The 19,377-nt window shown below is 44.4% G+C and overlaps 1 non-coding gene across 1 annotated transcript; it reads left to right on the forward strand.

Annotated features, from left to right (window-relative positions):
- The first annotated feature begins 4,028 nt into the window (after nt 1-4,028).
- Nucleotides 4,029-4,161, forward strand: LOC115873912. The gene has a single exon (XR_004048684.1). It is a non-coding gene; the product is annotated as a U11 spliceosomal RNA (small nuclear RNA).
- Nucleotides 4,162-19,377: the final 15,216 nt, after the last annotated feature.

The raw sequence follows: 19,377 nt of genomic DNA on the forward strand, positions 1-19,377 counted from the left end.
AAATAAAGCAAGAGAATTTGGTGAAACACAAAGGTACTTTTTATTCTGCTTTAAGAATTGTTGTATACCCTGATTGCAATATTCATTTACATGAAGAGCTATCTGCATGTTGTTCCTATATTTGCAACTGTGTGGGTTTCACAAGAGGGACTAGCTCTATCTTGAAGTACACAGGAGAAAAAAAATCCAAATGTATTCAAGTCACCTTTGCACAGATGTCAAGGTGTCATGATGAAGCTGCTTGACCCCCAGGTAGCCGGAGGCCGTGTCGAACATGCAAAACATAGTACGGTCTGCTGCATTCGGAGTCCTGAGTGCTTAGACTGTTACAGGGATAGAGAGTCTCCCTTCGGAGGTTACTAGAAGAACACCATAAAGAGGTGAGCTTGGGTGAAGGATGAAATGAGAAGCCCCTGGGTCATCTTCCTCTGGGAGGTGGTGTGGTGAGGGCTGGGGGTCTTCAATACAGCACTTTCTGTGACAATGGCACAGGGCAGACTCTGAGCTTCCATTATACACAGGGAAGGTCTACAAGTCCAGAACCTGCACTTATGCTGAAATAAGAAGTACGATTGGGGCTCTATTTGGGAGCTCTAGTGAGTTAACAGACATGAAAAAATATTTAAAGCAACAAAGACTCCCTTGAAGAACCATTGAAAGATCTCTCCTCCAGATTCAGTGTTTAGTACCAGCACATCTGATGCTTAAGCTGACGGGAAAAGATGCTTCCTGACCGTTGCCACTGAGTCATCTTGGTCCTGATAGATAATAATAAGTTCTTGGGTACTGGGGTCTTCCTCCTTTGTACAAAACCTGTGTGTGGCTGGGTCCCACCTGGGAGCTCTTTCCTCCACAGCTACCCCTCACCCGCCATGCCCATATAAGAGCTCCTGTACATAGGATGGCCTGTGGTCCTTACACAATAGGTCCTCTCACTGTGGTCTGTAATATGCTATTACAATCAGGATATACTGGCTGGTCTGTGGTCTCACAGGGACCTGAGATGTCTGAAACCTCTGTGTCGGAAAATGCATCCATACAGACATCCTGTAGGACTGGTGGGGTCCTAGACCTCCCAACTTAAGAGGTTGTTCCTCCGCAGCATGGACTTCTAGGCTTGGTCCAAAAGGTGCTGTTTGTGAAATGGTTAAGCATTTGGCTGCTACTCGAAAGGTGAGTGGTTCTATCCAACCCCACAGCAACACTAGTGGAGGCCTGTCAATCTTCTTCTGTAAAGGTTAAGAAAGCTTTAGGGGGCAGTTCTACTCTTTCACATAAGATTTGACAGAATAGTGTCAGAATCAACCACAGTCAGTCCTCTCTATCAGCCATCAGCTTTAAGGCTTTGGAAAAAGCATGTAAAGGTTCTACCCTCTCTTCCTTTATCTCTCTCTAAAATTGTGGTAAACTGATATATAGAGCACAAGATTGTGTACATTTGAAGCTCTTGGGCTAGTACGTGATGTGGGTTTCTACTAAGAGAACCATAGATTTTCTTGTCAATGATCTAAAGACCATAGACAAAAACTCCTCATACGAGGATGATTCTTTTTGTTTCCTCCCTTTCACCTCAAAACAAAACCAGAAAAGGAAGGCCAAAAAGAATTGATGCATTTGAATTATGATGCTGATGGAGATTATTGAAAATATGGACTGCCAAAAGGACAAACCACCCTGTCTTGGAAGAAGCACAGCCAGAATGCTCCTTAAAAGCATGGATGGCAAGACTTCCTTGCCCGTGCTTTGGGCATATTGTCAGGAGACACCAGTCCTAGAGAAGCATAGCATGCTGGGTCAAGTAGATGAGCATCGAAAAAGAGGAAGACCCTCAACAAGATGGACAGACACAGTGGCTGCAGCCGGGAGTCCTGGCCCAGGAACAACTGTGGCATGGCACCGAGCCGGGCAGTGTTTCCTTCAGGTGTGCATGGCGTCACAATGGGCCTTAGCCAACCCAATGCACCTAACAACAACAGTATGGACCCGTGGATTGACCCGGTGGCTGCAAAGATGGAGTCCAACATAGCAACAATTGTGAAGGGGGCGCAGGACTGGCAGCATTTTGTTCTCTTGTCTATGGGGTCATTATGAGCCAGAACGGATTCTCTGGTGCCTCAAAATAACAACAGCCTCAAAAATAGTAGTGTCACGTCCTGGGGCTTGCCCTAGTTAACAGTGAATGACTTATGATCAGAAGAAGAATCACAACTATTATGGAATGAAATCTGTTACATGGTTTTTTTACTCCATCCATAGCACAGTTCATAAAAACAACCAAATTCAACTCAATTAAATACTTGACTGTCGCCTGGTTGGGTGACATTATATTTGAGTGGGGCACTGTCTGAGAGTCAAAGAGAACAAATGTGCTTCAGAAGCACACCTTGATGGCATGAAGTACGACTTTGTGTCAGGATGAGGTTGATGAAACAAATAATAGTGCGACATTTAACAACTTCCCAGCTTACTCTGGGAATTCCCCAATTGCCTTGTCTGGGGCTAGTTTTGGCACCTCCAGTTTCCAAGCAAATCTCTCCCGGAGAAGAGAAGAGACAAGACTCTTGATTGTTGGACGGGCCGGGAAGATTTGGTTTCTCTTTGAAGGTAATTACTCTTTTCAAAGGACAAAGATCCACCTTCGCCTTTAAAACGCATTGAAAATGCTTTCCAAGATCTAGAGATTTTCAAGGTTTAGTACATGGCAGACAGCCACTGAGGAGAAATTCATTTCCTAATTAAGAGTCTAACCTGCCATTCTTCCACCCTTAGCATTCCACAGCTAGTGGGGTGAGGGTTTCATTAATTGAATGAAGGGATCATCTATAGTTTCAGTTGGAGAGACTGGAAAACAAAGTTTAATTGGGGGGTATTTGTTCTTAATTTAATATTACTAGTGTAGGTTTAATATCCAAAGTGATATTCTCCGCTAACATTGAAAAAGTAAACTATACACTTAAATTTCTAATGCCATAATCACTCTTGATGAGCACTTATAGTAGAATGGTACGGGGCACCCTTTCTTGTAAAATGGCCTGGGTGTGTAAAACCATATAAGGCAAGAATTGTCCTTAAAGCCTGAGCCCCTAATTGCACACTCCTTGTTCCAAGAGTAAAAGCTCTTTCTCAAAATGACTTGGAACCTACTTGCTACGATTCCACTCACGGTGAGTAGAGGGCACAAACCAGCGCAAGGAAATGGGATTGTCTGCGTTGCAAACCAGTCACTGGAGACAGCATGGGAGGCTAGAGTGTGACTGACCACTCGGTGCCAGCGATGGTATAGGCCCAGTCCTGAGAAGCTGAAGGAAAGCCAGATTGCTGGATGTTAGGCGTGAAGTGGAAGATCCACTCTCGTGGCTTTAGTAGTGCCTCCACAGACATGTCCACTTGGGACCTCAGAATGTGCTCCGAATTGAAAATAAAGTCCAATTGGTTGAAAAGTGCCCAATTTAATCACAGGCGTGTTTTGTTTCAAGAAGATAAAAGGACACGCGGAGACACAACACAGAGCCAAAGGCCAGGTAGAGACCAAAGCAGATGGGTAATGATGGAGCCTCCAGTGGGTTCTTAAGGCAGCCGGCAGCCCCCAGAGGCTAGGAGCTAAGCAGGACGCAGGTTCTCACAGCCTCTGGGCAATGTTGCCCCTCTGCTTAAACCTCGGCTTCAGATTGCTGGCTTCCTGAACTCACATCCCCATTGCGGCATGTCATTCTCCTTGCGCTGCTTTGTTTTAGCATCCACGGGGAACAAATACCACTTTGTTGGCTGCATCCCAAGACAAAGATGGCAGGGAGAAATACCTGACAGCTAAGTCTAGGATGTGAGCGTCTCCCTGATTTCAACAAGGTTTAAGCGCCCATCCATAATGATGAGGTTAAGGTCTGCTTAGGAAAACTGGGGAGCAGGACACTTGGATGAAGGTGTTTGGACCTATGTTCCCAGTCGTATTGAATTCTCTATCACTACTGGACCCTTAGAACTCACTACTAAATGCTGAATGCTTTCTTGTGATAAAAAGTACAGAAACAAAAAAGGGCTTCTGTCGTTTAGTGGCACACGTAGGGCATCTCTATTGCTCTACGTGCGGAATCAACATCAAGAGATTTCAAAACAAAAAGTTTGGTAACCGGGCCGCCAAGGAACAATGGGCCCGGCCCCCCAAAAAAAAAAAAAATGTACAGAAACTTTCCCCATGCAAAGCAACTCATGTTCCTTTGGGATCTGAAAGCCATGCCCTTTTGTCCACTGGCCTTCTAAGTAGGGCTGAGCTGTGGAACAGCACACCTGGAGCTGTTGAGGAAAGGAATTAATCTTAAACGATCTCCAACATGTAGCAACATGGTCCAGTGACCAACAAGGGAGTAACAACAGGTTTGGATTCTAAAGATGTTTGATAAACCTACCCTAAGTTTTGATAAAGCAGGACACAAATTTGGTCAGGATAACTATACTGGCTGCAAAGGCTCTTCTGAGCTACAGGATGCACCACCTTTATACAGGCCCCAGGGAATGGTGGAAATGTGTCAGGAAACTGAACATAGGAACCTAGACAAAGGAACGACCCTGTCTTCACACAGCTGAAATGCCAAAACCCTAATGAAAGAAGGAGTTAAAAGGCTTAGAAGGTGCCATGTTAGAATGAATATTCTGGGGGTAGCCAGGAAAATTCAGAAAGGAGCAGAGGACTGACTGTAGTCCCAGCTATAAATAATGTTTTAATTTAATAGAGAAAGCACATAAACGAACTGGCTGCTATTGAATTGATTTTGACTCACAGCCACCCTGAAGAACAGGGTAGAACAGCTCCTGGGGTTTTCCCAAGCTGATATGCTTTATGGGAGTAGAAAGCTTCATCTCTTTTCCTGTGGAGTGGGTAGTGATTTTGAACTGCTGACCTTCTGTAACCACCATGCCAAATGAGTGCTGCTCAAAAAGGACAGGAGCATCACTAATAGTTCAGTGGCAGCTATCACACACCCACCTGAGCTGATGAGAGGAGAGGATGATGTAAGGCCTTCCTTGCTGAAGGCCATGGAGATGACAGGAAGCTAGGACCATGGCCGTCAGATGGTGCCACGGCGTAGATGTTCTCCTTCACCAGCGACATCAGAGTCGTGCTGCAGAGTATGAGTGCTCCTGCACAGAGTAATGCGGAGGTGAGTGAAACACAGCATCCACCTTGTTGAGAGCATTCTCTCAAGATGGAAGATTATAAATGATATCACGTCCCAGAAAGCACCACAGGCATGCATACCCACAGTGAAAAATCAAAAAAGATACAGAGGCGGACTTTTCCCTTCTTTGTTTAACTTTTGAGTGCTAATCGGGTGCAGGTTTACGAAGCCCATGGGCTTTCCATTCAACAATTCATACAAAGGTGTCATGGCATTGACTGCAATCCCATGATGTAGCACCCGGGTCTCCCAGGACTTCCTGTGTTTCTCACTTCTTTCTCTTTTCTGTTCCTAATGCTCCTGCCTTCAAAACCGTGTCTTTGGGCAAAGGCGGACCTTTGGATGGCAATTGGTTATCGTCTCAGAAACACACAGGGGACATTCTGGCTTCTCCTTTAGGGTCACTATGAGTCAGAATTGATCCAATGTAAGTGAGGATTTTGGCTGTTTGTTTTCTATTCAGGGCCTTCTCCTGTGATTCCTTTCTGGATCATCAGTAAGGGTCATCAGCACCTTCTCATTCTCCTGGCCCAGGATCTAGAAGGTTGAGCTCCTAGACCCAGTGACTCATTCCCTCAAGATGTTTGTTGAATACGTTTTCATAGTTTTGACCCCATTGGCTAATGCAATGGGGTCCTATTTGCTAATGCTCACTCTATTCATGCATATATTGGCAGTATTTGCTAAAGCAGCAATGCTGACACCAATGAGAATGATTGAAAGCTCATTGTCTATTGCATCTGCTAGTACTGACTATATTCATACACATCATGGCATCATGAAGACCTACGTAGAAATATCCTGTCAAACCTACATTCTTATATGTGAATATGTATAACTGCACTCTCCTTCCCACAGCTGTTCATCTTGCCTGTATATCTAAGTGTCCAGTCATAAAGTATTGCTACTGTGGGGTTTTCTAGGATATATTTACCTCTGCTGTGGTTTCCCCTTAAAGACAGTTTACTTTATATCTCCATTTCACTCGTCGGTCTGGGCTATGCAGAAAATGGATAAGGGCAAGGGATGGCTGTAGACTCCCACAAACTCAAGCAGAGTCTTGATCCAATGTCAGTCATTGCATCAGATGTAGCACGTTTACTAAAGCATTCACAGGTAACCTCCTCAGACCCATACCTGTTTCATTTGGGCTGGATAACACATTTAGAAATGGTTAAAGGAGTCACTATCATTCCAAAGAGTGGTTCTCAGAAGCTACCTCATGTCTCCATGGGGCCTGCACTCTGAGATGCAAGCAACAAACCATCCATCATCTGACCAACTATCAGTGGGGCCACCCTTACACTTCACATCCCAGCACTTAATATAAGGTGAGGGTAACAATGTGAATTTTAGTCCATCTGGAAACTGATGACAATAATCCTAATCTCACAAGGATTTGGGGGGATTAAAATTAGATGTGTATACCATACCCCATACCTATGTATAGTCTATTGCACTTTTCTCAGTAGTATACATATATTTTTACATATTCTCCCATTGTCTCGATAGTTGATATGTATACTCTCTGGGCATAACTCTGCACCAAGGCTCTTTGGGGTCTGTCTTCACAATGAAACACTACAAGTGGAAAATTAACCTCCAAGCAAAGTCACTAATAACGATCTGATTTTTTTTAATTAGAAGGCTGCTTTTAATTACAATTTATTCTTATTTCCTTGCATTCTGTCACAGCTTTTCTCTGGATATTTCAGGCTCAGGTGAGACATTTCATGTGACGGCATCAAGTGTGGGGATGTCCAGGTGGGCAAGACATGAGGGGGTCTGTGTTAGGAAGGGCTGTCTAGAGAAACCAGGGACACTCAGACTGTATCAAAAGAGGTTTTTAATCGAGAAACAATTACATATCAAGATGTCAAACCAGCCCCGTCTAAAGCAACTCTGTCCGTCAGATGCTAGACAGAGTCACGTTGAGACTCATGTAGCCGCAGGCCGGTGATGCAAAAGAGTGAAACAGGAAGCAGACAGGTCACAAACCATTGGGTGCAGAGGCGCAAGAACCCAAGGTCAGTGGAAGCCGACTGCTCTCAGGGTCAGACAGCCCATCTGGAGCTGCCCCTGGAGGCAGATAAAGAGTCCCAGCCACGAAGCCCCAGCAAGGAGGAAGATGAAGTGGCAGAGAGAGGCAGCTCCCTCCCTCTCATACCAAAGGCCACACTCCCCAGGAGGGATCATGGAACCTGATCTCTTCTGATTTTACTGCAAACCAGGGAGTTGTAGCTACAAAAGGCTTCTTTCAGGGACAGGAAGGGTTTTCACCTGGAAAAATAAACGGGAAAAGACAACATTTACATATTGCTGATGATCTAGTGTCTGTGGAGGAAACCCTATACTGCGTTTTAGATAACAAGACTTGTGAAAACATGGGAACGCCTACAAGGACCAACATGCAGACTCTGTCCATTTCCTGCCTCGAATCTTATGGGTTTCTAGGCACGTGGGCCACCTCTCTGTGGCCTCCCTGTCCTCACTCTTGGTGGATGTTAAATAACCAACCACTTCCTTGCTGTTGTATTTCTTCCAGAGGCTGGAGGTGAACATTTTTATTGGTTAAAATTCTATAATTCTGTTCATTTTCTTTTTCTCACCTGTGGGAAGAGGACCCAAAATTGGAACCAGAGTGTTGCTTCTCTGCTTAGGGCAGGGGTTCTCGACCTGTGGGTTGCGACCCCTTTTGAAGTCAACTGACCCTTTCACAGGGGTTGCCTGACTTATAACAGTAGCAAACTTACAGTTATGAAGCAGCAACGAAAATAATTTTATAGTTGGGGGGTCACCACAGCATGAGGAACTGTACGAAAGGGTCGCGACATCAGGAAGGCTGAGAACCACTGACTTAGAGAACGATGCTGCCGTGAAGCCAGCAAGGCCCTCCATGAGATGGACGGACCCAGTGGCTGCTACAATCAGCCCAGACATGAGAACAATGGTGAGGATCATGTAGAACAGGGCAGTGGTTCCTTCTGTGTAGAGTCGCTGAGGGATGGAACCAACCCCACGGTGCCTAACATCAATGACCACTTCAGGTCTGATCATCAGAGAGGAAATTTAATTAAAAACCCTTACCTTATACATTTTTCGTAAACCCAGTTGGTTTTATATGAAATAGCAACTTACCCTAGCTATCTGTCTCAGAGTAAAGAGTCGCTAAGAATCTAATAATATTGAAATAAACAGCATGTCCTGAAATAATGGAGGCTCTTTGTGATGAAAACACATCTCTCTGTCTCTCCTCTTCCTTTCTTCTTGTATTGTGTTATTCTTCTTCCTCACTATCTTATTCATGCATCACGAATTTATCATCCCCACTCTTTCTTTCAATTACATTTCAATAATTTCCCAAAACGCTGTCTTGAAACATTTCATGCATTTACAAATTAAGAATCATGTGTTCTTCCGTTAGCAAGGCATCCTATCATCCACTTCCACCTGCTAGTATGATGGTTACATAAGGTGAAATGTCAGAGTAAACCGTGCAAACCTATTCAAAGTCTGCTACATAAATCTGATCTTATCCTCCACAGACTAAACATCACGCTTGCGTGTATGTAAAGCATTCCTGCATGCTTTTAAAAAGTAATAATTTAGTTCTTACATCAAGTAAAGAAGTTAACGTGAGTCAAAAAATCTTGTTCTCTCTATCTATCTGTGTCTTTGTCTCTCTCTGTAATAAATTAAATAAGGCCAAAGAGGTACAATTAGACATATTAAATACATGTAGGGTTTGTGCCTACCCTGGTAAAGGATTTTTTCCTAGCTCATAGGCAGAAGCTGGGCACTGAGTCAGCCACTTAGAAGCAGCAAAAATCACCCTGAGAATTGAGGTCCCCTCTAGAAACGTGAGGGTTCTTTATTAAAAGAACTATTACGGTTCTGTATTAAAAGAGAGGGTGGGAGAAGCAGTCGGCAATTCAAATCCACACAGTGGCGCCTCACAAGGAAAGCATGACCATTCACCTCTAAAAAATCTGAAAACCTATGAAATCTCTGCTAACTCTCTGCAGCCAGGTCTTCTTCTCTAAGGTCGATGACGTAGATTTCTCTGTGCCGCAGCTGGCTTGGAGAAAGAACGAACAGAAAATAAGGTCTGAGGAATGGCTGATGGTGTCCATTGGACGCTATTTTTTTCTCCTCATTTCCTTAGAAGTTAAAAAGGGAGGATGGTAAGACATTATTATACCATGTGCTTTGTACATGTGCACACAAGGCGAGATGGGTCCCTAGAGACGGACACCATGCTTGGTCCAGTAGAAGGTCAGAGAAAAAGAGAGAGAAGATCAGCAAGACGGATCGACACAGAGGCAACTACGAAGTGTCCAAGCAAAGGATGAACTGACCGTAGGCTTTCTTTTTCTTCTTCTGTTGTTTATAGATTTACTAAGACACAATGGCACTTAACAATACAATTCACCTCAGCAAAACATTTTTTTATCCTCACTCTCTTGCTTTACCGCTCCATAAGAGAACCAAATAATTAATTCTCACTAAAGGATTGATTAATACTAGTTCCTTAGAGCCCTTGTAACAAACACCACCCTGAGAATGTCTCTCATGGCAGATATCCTGGTAGACTTCACCTTGCTCTGTGAAGGACCCCTTTCTTTAAAAGAAAGACATTCATGTGGCCGTTTTAAGAATGTAAAGTCACTCCACATTGTGACATCCATGACAAGATGATCTGTTTGTTAGTCACTGAGATATCTTCCCACACAAAGGTGTGTGAAAGCGCTAACGCTTGTACGTCTGGATGTGACCCTATTTGGAAACAGAAGTTGCTTTGGAGATGTTATCAATTAGGTCATGAGGCCACACCAGAGCAGGGTTGGTCTTTGCCATGGATTGAAGGGTCTTGATCCCCAAATTATGTGTTGTGAATCTCCTCCGTTATTCCCAGGATGTGATCCTGCTTTGGAGCAGGAGTGTGTGTATGTGTGTGTGTGAGAGAGAGAGAGAGAGAGAGAGAGAGTGAGAGAGAGAGAAGCTGTGTCAGTAAAGGTAACGATGTGTTTTAAACCAACCATGTTTTGAGATGAAGAACCAGATCAGGTAGAGAAGAAACTAAGCACATACTGGAAATGACAGTTATCTTGGGTCAATTTACAAGAAAGGACCGAGAAGCCCAGACAGAGAAAGCTTTACTCTAGAGCCAACAGCCTGAATTCAAACCCTGGCCTCCTCAATGGGGAAAAAGTACATTTCTACTTCTTGTTGTCAGTTGCTATGGAGTCTCTTCCAACTCATAGCCTCCTGACACACTAGAGAGCAAAACCCTGCCTGGCCCACACGACCCGCATATGTCCCAAGAGGAAGAAGCATCTGTTAGCCACAAAAGGAAGACAAGGATCACCAGCAACCACTAGGAGAGAGGCCTGACTTCTCGGGTGGGTCCAGCACCGCCCACACCAGGCCTTGAGACCCCGCCCTTCCATAACTGACAAACACCGTATTGATGTGCCTTTCACCCACCTGCATTGTTGCATTTTTCCTGGTAGCCCACCCCCAGAAATCATGATATTGTTTGCTGTGCTGTAGCTCTCAAAACTCTATTTCAAGAACTAAGTAGTATATTTAATGGGTTGGAGAGGATTGGGTTTTTGATTTTCTCTTATAAGGCCTTTCTTTCTGGACCCTTTTGTGGTTTGTAATTGTTTCAAAATGATTGCCTGGGCCAAAATATCGTAAGCCGTTGATGTAGGTATAAGCCACCTACATACTGTGCAAGGCAGCCACAAGGTGTGAGTGCTTGCGGTTCACCTAGGGAATTGACTGGCTCATGGTCCTGCTGGAAGTTCCATGACTTGAGATTATGTGCCTTTGGGGACAATCTCACAAGAATGCTTGGTGCCTCATGATTAATCAGAATGGGTCCTTTGGAAACAGGATCCTGTGGTAATAATCTCTCAGGTTCCCTCAACCCCCACCCCCCAAAAGAGTACTCATATAGGTCAAGGTCAATAGCAACAAGAAAGGGCAAAGGATGGAAGATGGATGAAGGCAAAAAAATATATGCCATGTGCAGATCATCAAGAAATCCCAAGAAGTGGACGCAAGAATTCTTCCTAAGAGACAAGTGCTTCTCTAGGGTTTCCAAGGCTGTCAATGTTGACAGAGACAGAACATCCCATCTGTCTCCCTAGGAGGCACTAATGGGTTCGGACCACAAACTTTTAAAGGAGCAACTGAGTATCTATCCTCCGTATTAATGTCTTTTGTAAATGAAGAAAACCTTTCCTTACAGTGGCGACCTAATGGAGCTCAGAGATCTAGGCCCAAACAGGGAGAAAATTAATTTCTGTTGTATAAACATACTTGTGGTGTCTCTACTTTACCTTGACCTGGAAGTTACGAAGTTAAGACATTTCTTCTCTCTCTCTCTCTCTCATATATACATATTTCTATCTATAAAATTATTATTGTTATTTCAATTGTAACCCTGACATCCATGCTTTATTCAAAGTAGACCAAGTTCTCCTGTAAGAAATTCCTCATCTCTGCAGTTGAGATTCATGGTTGGTTTGCTTCGATGGGAACAGATGTGCCCGTTCTGAGTCCTTCGGCATCATCTCCCTTGCAGTGGCATTCTGAGTGCCTGTGTTGGGTCATGGTGCCGAACTTCCCTCCCCTGCCTCCCGCAGTCATGTCCTCAATAAAGACCAGCCCAGCTTCCAACCTCACATACCTCCCGAGTAGAAAGCCCGTGGAAGCTTTCAAAGCTCACATCAAAGGTGTAGCTCACATCGACAATGCCGCTCTCCAAAGTGGCAACACGAGTTCTTTTTCATCCTCTGATCAGTAAAGCTCACCTGTAGGAAATGCTACACCTTTTTATTAAACCGATGGATGGTCTTTTCTGTATAAACTAGAGACATTCTTGACGGGCTTAAAGTCATCAACACCTCCCAGGAATGCTTGGGGGAAGCCCAAGATCACTGTCCCATGTCTCTGCAAGTCAAAAAACCGGCTGTTCCCGAAAACACACCCGTATTTTTCTCTTGATACTCTCCTTGCTGATTTATTGAAATGAGCACACGCTTGTCTGTTGGCAGGCTAGTCCCTGACACAGATGTGTACAATAAAACACAGTTGATGTTTTCAAATAAAGGCCTGGCCTTAAATTAGCAAACGATTGGATTACTCTGACAGGTTGGCAAAACACAGCATCCGTCAACAGCTGTCACCGGCTATCTGCCGGCGTCTTACTGGGGTCTGGCCAGGAGGCTCACCAGGAAGGTGCTGGGGGAGGGTGGCGATGACTGTGAACTGAGAAAAGTCAACAGTAAGCCTTTGTGGCTCGGGTGTAAAGAACTGTTTAAACAAAACCTCACTTTCTTTTAAACAGCCCGTGGAAAAAGACATTTGATTTTTAATCTACCATACACCCAGCCCAGAGTCAATTCCTCCCTGCCCACTCTTTGTCCTTCCCTCCTGCCCCGAGCCCCCTCACTTCCATCTTCTTTAAAAAGGTTAAAGCGTGAATACTTTCTTAAGATCATCAGCCTAAAAGTGTAGATCATGAATGCCTATTTTTGTTTTGTTTTTCTTGTCTAACTAGGGGTCAGGTTAGTGTCCTTTTTAATTTATGGATTTTAGTATGACATCATCCGATGCAACAGGTGTATTTTATTTCTTTCCTTTTTTATTGCCAGTTCCCACTGGTGGTTGTCAGGTGCCTAGGGCTGTCTCTTTGTTCAACAGAACAACACACTGCTCTGGGACATCCTCACATCGTTTCTCTTGTGGCAGCCACTCTGTCAATCCATCGCATTGAGGATTCTGTTTTGTGCTTAACCTTCAACTTGTCCTTCTCCTAGTATTGGTCCCTCAAGATAACATGTCCAGGATATAGGAGATCAAGTCTAGTCATGCCATTCTTGATTCTACGGCAGAACCAGCCCTGGTGGTACAGTGGTTAGGCAATGGACTTCGATCTGCATGATCCAGAGTTGGAAACCAGGAGCGTTTCTGCAGCAGAAAGACTGGGCTTTCTACTCCTGGGAACAGCTACGCTCTCGGAAACTCACAGTGCATCGCTATGCTTCGGCCAAGACTTAATAGCAGGACGTTTTTGAAGGCAGTACCAAAAGTCCTAGATCAATTGCTGTATACTTTTTTCTGACTCACAGTCACCTTCTCGGCCAAGATAAAACTGCCCCATGGGGCTTCCAAAATTATACATTTGTTTTTAGAGTCTATCACCACCTCTGATTCCCACAGAGTGGCTGGTGGGTTTGAACCCCTCAACTTTTCAGTCAGTATCCCAGTTCCTGCCCACTGTACTACAAGGTTCCTGGCATTGATCTGAATCATTCTTTATAATAGAACTGTATTTATTAGTACATTTGAGAGGCTAAGCATGGAATACTGCCATGAAAATGCAAATTACCCTACTTAATACATTACCTTTCTTTATCACGATCTCCTTTCAACATCCCCTCCTGCCATGGAATCAATCCAGACCCGGGCTCGACAGGAAAAAAGCAGAATCAACCAACCTCGAAGCAACTCTACAGGACACAGGAGAACTGCCCCACAGGGGTACCCAGGTGGTAATCTTTATGGCGGCAGACTTAAGAATGGCCAGTGGGTTCATTTGATGGTAGCAACCCAACACCATCCCGATCTTTAGAATTCGCCTTGTTTCCTAGGTTCCTTCTGTGGGATAAAAGCTATCGCCCATAGACAGCTGGATTCAAAGGTGTGGAGAGAGCATTTTCAAAGGCTGTGACATGCAACTAAGTGGACAGCACGCAAGAGATGTGGACTGATGTAGATACTTCAATGCACTCCGGAGGGTCCTTCAACAGAGCTGCTGCTTCTGACAGCAGGCTGGAAGATTGCCGCCTGACGCCAAAAGGAGATCACTCTCAAACCTCTGCAGCTCTGCCTCCGACAAGGGCTAAAAAGGAGGCAGATTGTATAAGGGAGCGCCCCTACTAGTCTTCGATTACAAGCAAAAGGCTATGGAGAAGGTTTAACAGAGACATAACCATCCCCAGAAATGGGGGACACAAAGGCCCTCTTCCTTTCTCGAAAAACCAAAGCCAAGCTCATGGCCATTTTGTCGGTGTAGACTCACGGTGACACTATAGGACAGGACAGACTGGCCCTGTGCATCTTACCCCCGAGCAGGGGCTGGCGGTTTCAAACTGCTGCTTTGACAGCCAGTAACCCAACTTGTAAATACCGCACCACCAGGGATCCCAGGAGATCCCCAGCGACATCCCGACAGAAATCAGAAAGACAGCCAAAGTGTTTGACATATTTTGTACGTGCATAGGTTTTAATGTGGTGCAATAAACCATTGGCCCTGATTTCATGAGGCATTTTTGTTATGATGAGTAAATATAGATGATCTTCAGATCTGGTTCCATTTCCTACAAAAGCAAATAACTGAAAATAAAAGATTTCAGGAAGTTGTAATCATCTAGAAACATCCTTGAAAGATTTCCAATGTCACTCTGTCACCCGTTCCCCTTCCTCACACACTATATCAGTGTTGTTTGTTTCCAAAACGTTGCTCTGACTCATGGAGACTTCTTGCATGCTGAGTAGAATAGATCATGGAATTTTCAAAAGGAGCCGCGGTGGTGTCGTAGGTAATGCATTGGGCAGCCAACTCTAAGAGCAGCAGTTCTACAACAGCAGCAGCTCTGAGGGTGGAAGATGAGGCTTTGTACTCCTGTAGGGAGCTCTAACCTCAGAAACCCACAGCGGCAGTTCTAGCCTGTTTTATTGGGTTGTCATGAGTCAGAATTGATTTTAAGTGTCTGTATTTGGGGACCTTCTAAAATCCCATTGCCATGTCTTTCTTTAGAGGTCCTTCTGGATTTGGACCGTCAACCTATCAGCTAGGTAGCCAGCACTTAATTGTTTGTGCTGACCAGGCTTTCTTTGGACTTACAGCATCGACCTGGAAAGGCTTTTTCTCAAGGTCAACTTGCATACAGAGAGCTCTTCTGCTCCAGAGAAAGGATGCAGAGCCCGTACACCCAACTCAAGTGCTGATGGTCAGGATCAGATCCAAAGAAACATAAAACAAAACAAGCAGTGGCTTGTTCTCAGCTGAATGCAGCTCTTAATTTAGAAAAGAATCTTCATCTCAAGCCCAAATTCTCATTTTCAAAATTGCATGAGCATTCATATCAAATTGAGCACATGAGGCAACTAATTATTTTAAGTTTAGTAAAGAGATTACATAGAATGTTGCAACTGCCTTGGTTTGAGCTCCACTTGAAAGCGGGCAATGAGAACAGGGCAATTACACAGGAAATTCTTATAGTCTTCAAAGAAAGGGGATTGGAAGAGAGATGCAGGCGGCCAGAAGGGAAAGGCCCTGCAGGAAACACTGCGCAGGTAGTGGGGGTGGATGATCAACTCAGGGAAGAAACAAAGAAGGAAGCACGAAATTGTGAGAAGCGTGAACATTGGCTTCATTGGAGTAAATGAACTGAAATGTGAGAAAAATCCCATCCGCACTATTAACTGTATAAGGAAGGCTGAAGAATATTTGATGCATTTGAATTATGATGTTGGAGAAGAATATTGGAAGTACCATGGCCTGCTCAAAGGACAAATCAATCTGTCTTAGAAGAAGTAAGGCCAGAGGACTCATTAAAGTCAAGAAAGCATAGACTTGTGCTCACATGCTGTGGACATGTTGTCATGAGCGACCTGTCCCTGGAAAAGGAGATCATGCTTGGTAAATCACAGGAGGAACTAAGAAGAGGAAGCTTCTTGGCAAAATGGATTGACACAGTGGCTGCCACCCTGGGCTCAAACGCAAGGATATGTTTGAGGAGGGTGCAGGGCTGGGTAGCATTTCATTCTGCTGTGCATGGGATTGACATGAGTCTGAACTGACTGCACAGCATCCAACAGCAAGCATTAACTGAAAGTACAAGTCCATGGTCCTTCCCATATTTCTGTGTTATTTGAATGAGGATTCCTTTTTGCTCTCAAGGATCCCCAGCACGCTTGCTGTTGGTGGTGGTGGTTGCCATTGAGTTGACCGTTGTTCTTGACAACTGCAGGTACAGCAGAGTGAGCGACTGCCTGGTGCTACATCATCTTCATGATCAGAGGTATGTGTGAATGGACCGTTGAGGCCATGTGGTTTTCAATCCACCTGACTAAGGCTCTTTCTTTTTCACTGGCCTTCTAGTTAATCAAAGAAGCAATGAAGGTGCATTGGGTTAAACCTTGGGCTGCTGATTCAGACCTCCAAACCCAGGGCCTGTTTCATGGAAGAAAAGTGTGGCTGGAGAGAGTTAATGCCGTGGAAACTGCATGGGGCAGGTCCGCTGTGACCTACGGGTTTCCTGTGAGTTTGAATGGTCTTGATGCCTATGATTTTGCTTTGTTCTCTATTTAAACAAGCATAATGTCCTCTTGCCGCATTTGAATTATGGCGCTTGTAAAGAATATTGAGAATATCATGGATTCCAAAAGAGTAAGTACATATGTCTTAAAAGAAGTACAGCGGGGGAGGGGATGGAGTGCTGACACCCCACCCCCCCCATCTTTCCTTAGAGATGCTGCTGCTCTGCTCATGGGCTGGAACGCAAGCCCAGGCTTGCACTCAGCAGCCCAGGGCACTCTGGGACCACCTCTTCCCATCTCTTGCTCTGCCAACAGCCTAATTCCACAGTGGTCTGTGTCAGCGCCCCTTGCCCCTTCCCCACACTTCGTGCTAATGGAGGTGGAAGGAAGAGCATTTCCCCCTTCCAGGTGCCACATGAAGGCCTGAGGACTCACGTCCTTACGCTGTGTGTTAGGTTTACTAGCAGAACACATTAACATTTCCAGTGAAATCTGGGGGGAGAGGGGCAGAAAAGCACAGGCAGAATGCTGCTTAGATGCAAGAATGGTGAAACTTTGTCTCATGAGTTTTGGACAAGTTTTCAGGAAAGAACAGTCCCTAGAGAAGGACATCATGCTTGATGAAGTGGAGGGGCCGTGTAAAAGAGGAAGACCCTCAATGAGATGAGTTGACACGGCACTACAACGATGGGCTCAAACATACGAGCAATTGTGAGGATGCCACAGGACGAGGTAGTGTTTCGTTCTGTTGTGTATAGGGCCACTATGAGTTGGAACCAACTGAATGGCACCTAACAACTATACCCCACTATAGCAATTGGTCCATCTCAATCACATGTACAAAGCAAGGAAGATATAAGAGTACTAAAAATAGTACAAAACATTTTTAATACAGCATACTGGAATTTTAGCACCCCATTCACTTTACATTGCAATTTTCCAGTAATGCCTGGGAAGATACAAATGGTGTTGTGTTCCCTTTGGGTTGAGGCGAACACAGAGGAGTCAGGATAAGAAATGATATGTCCTTGGTTATTCATGAAGCACACAATAAGCCTGGAGGTAAAACCACCTTCTCAAAGTCCCAATGAAACAAATGCATGTTTTACAGCATTCACATCAACAGGGAAGGAGAGGGGAGCGAAAAAGAAGGGATTCCCATTGGAATACTCCTGCCATTTGCAGTTTATTATTTAAAAAAAACAAATCAAATTATTATTCTAAAAAAATGTCAACAGTGAAGAGCTAGAGTTATTTCCCTCGATCCTCCTCTCAGGAGCATTGCCATTTTTCTGACATTGGTTGAATTCTGTCTAAAACTTTTAAAAAAATTAATCACAGATGCGTTACCAAGTGGTCCCATGCATGATGGATGTATTTGGGGAGACATTGAGGTTCCTGCGATGAAACCCTGGTAGCATACTGGGTTAAGCGTGAAGCTGTTAACTAAGATATTAGCACTTCCTGCTCTGCAGAAAAACATGAGGGTTAGGATTACTTCTGCAATCATTGACAGCCTAGGAAGTTCACAGGGGCATATCTGCACTGTTTTACAGGGTCAATATGATTCAGAATTCACTCAATAACAGAAAGTGATGTTCCTTAAGAAAGAGAGACAGAGCAAGACAGAGAGAGAGAATTTCCAACCATTTCAGAGAGTGAGTACCACCACCAATTGATGTGCTTCCAGTACAAGGACCATAAATAGACATGCTGGCCATACACATGTGCTAGAAATAGTAAAACACACAACTGTTAGCAAACCTTACTGAAGGCCTCCAATAATTCAAGTATAAACCATACTTGATAGTAAGAGTTGAGAATGATGTCCACTAAACAGCTCACATCACGAGACTACCTTTCAGTGACTGAGTCCCTGTTCTCTCTCATCTGACCGCACGATTAAGTGGGCAATGGGCAAAGAGAAAAGACTCTCTTTCCTCTCCCTTCTCGATTCACACTGAAGGTGAGCTAGCCACGGGCAAGTCTCCGAGCAATTTGCCTGACTTAATTTTGCTTTTAGCGCTCAGTGCCAAGAATACCTAGAAAATTATCTGCTAATTATCCAGCATTTTCTGTGTTGGTTCATGCCTTCCAGAGCAGCTCACCTAATTATGAGTCCCTTTGCTATGTGCCTCTAAAGAGTGGATTTAACAGAGAATTCCTCCAAAAAGGTTTGCACGAAAGGCTGGTAATTATGGGCTTTGCATTCTTTGGAGGTTGTTTTCTCAGGTACCAAAAACAAGCGGGGTCCCTCACAGGATGCCTTTGCAGCAGGTAAGCTATAAGCACTCATTAAGACTTGACCGGTTTCAATAGTTTCTCCTACTAAGCAATTAGCAAACCAGGTGCTAACTCATCCTTTGCCCTTCTCTGGAGAACTCTGAACTCTTTTTTCCCTCTTCGAAAAAGCTCGTGGAATCTCCTGAGGGCTAGACATAGTGTCATCAGAAAGAGCTAGTTCTCTGTAACCCCGTGCTTTTTGGAACATGTACACAGTTTAGTTGAGGAAAATAGTTTTTCTTTTTTACAGTAAGTTGGCACCCGACTGAGAACAGAGGGTTTCAAAAGGTGTCTGGGGGCGGGGGTGGGGGTGGGGGTGGGGATGAAATGCAAAGATAACATAATTTTCCCAACAGATGCTTTGAGGCCCCCTTATTTAAGGAAGGACGAGCGGGTCCATTGAGAACTGAATGTAATGTAGTTGATATGAGCAAATGAAAACAAGGAGGTTTTGTAGTGTAGTGATTGCTAACTGCAAGGTCCATAGTTCAAAACTACCAGCTGCTCTTTGGGAAAAAATCTTGGGTTTTCTACTCCAATAAAGAGTAACTGTTTTTGGAAAGTTCGACCTTGTCCTATA

This window comes from Echinops telfairi, unplaced genomic scaffold (assembly GCF_000313985.2).
Source record: "Echinops telfairi isolate 266 unplaced genomic scaffold, ASM31398v2 ScPeMD7_7469;HRSCAF=8507_1, whole genome shotgun sequence".
Lineage (NCBI taxonomy): Eukaryota > Metazoa > Chordata > Mammalia > Afrosoricida > Tenrecidae > Echinops > Echinops telfairi.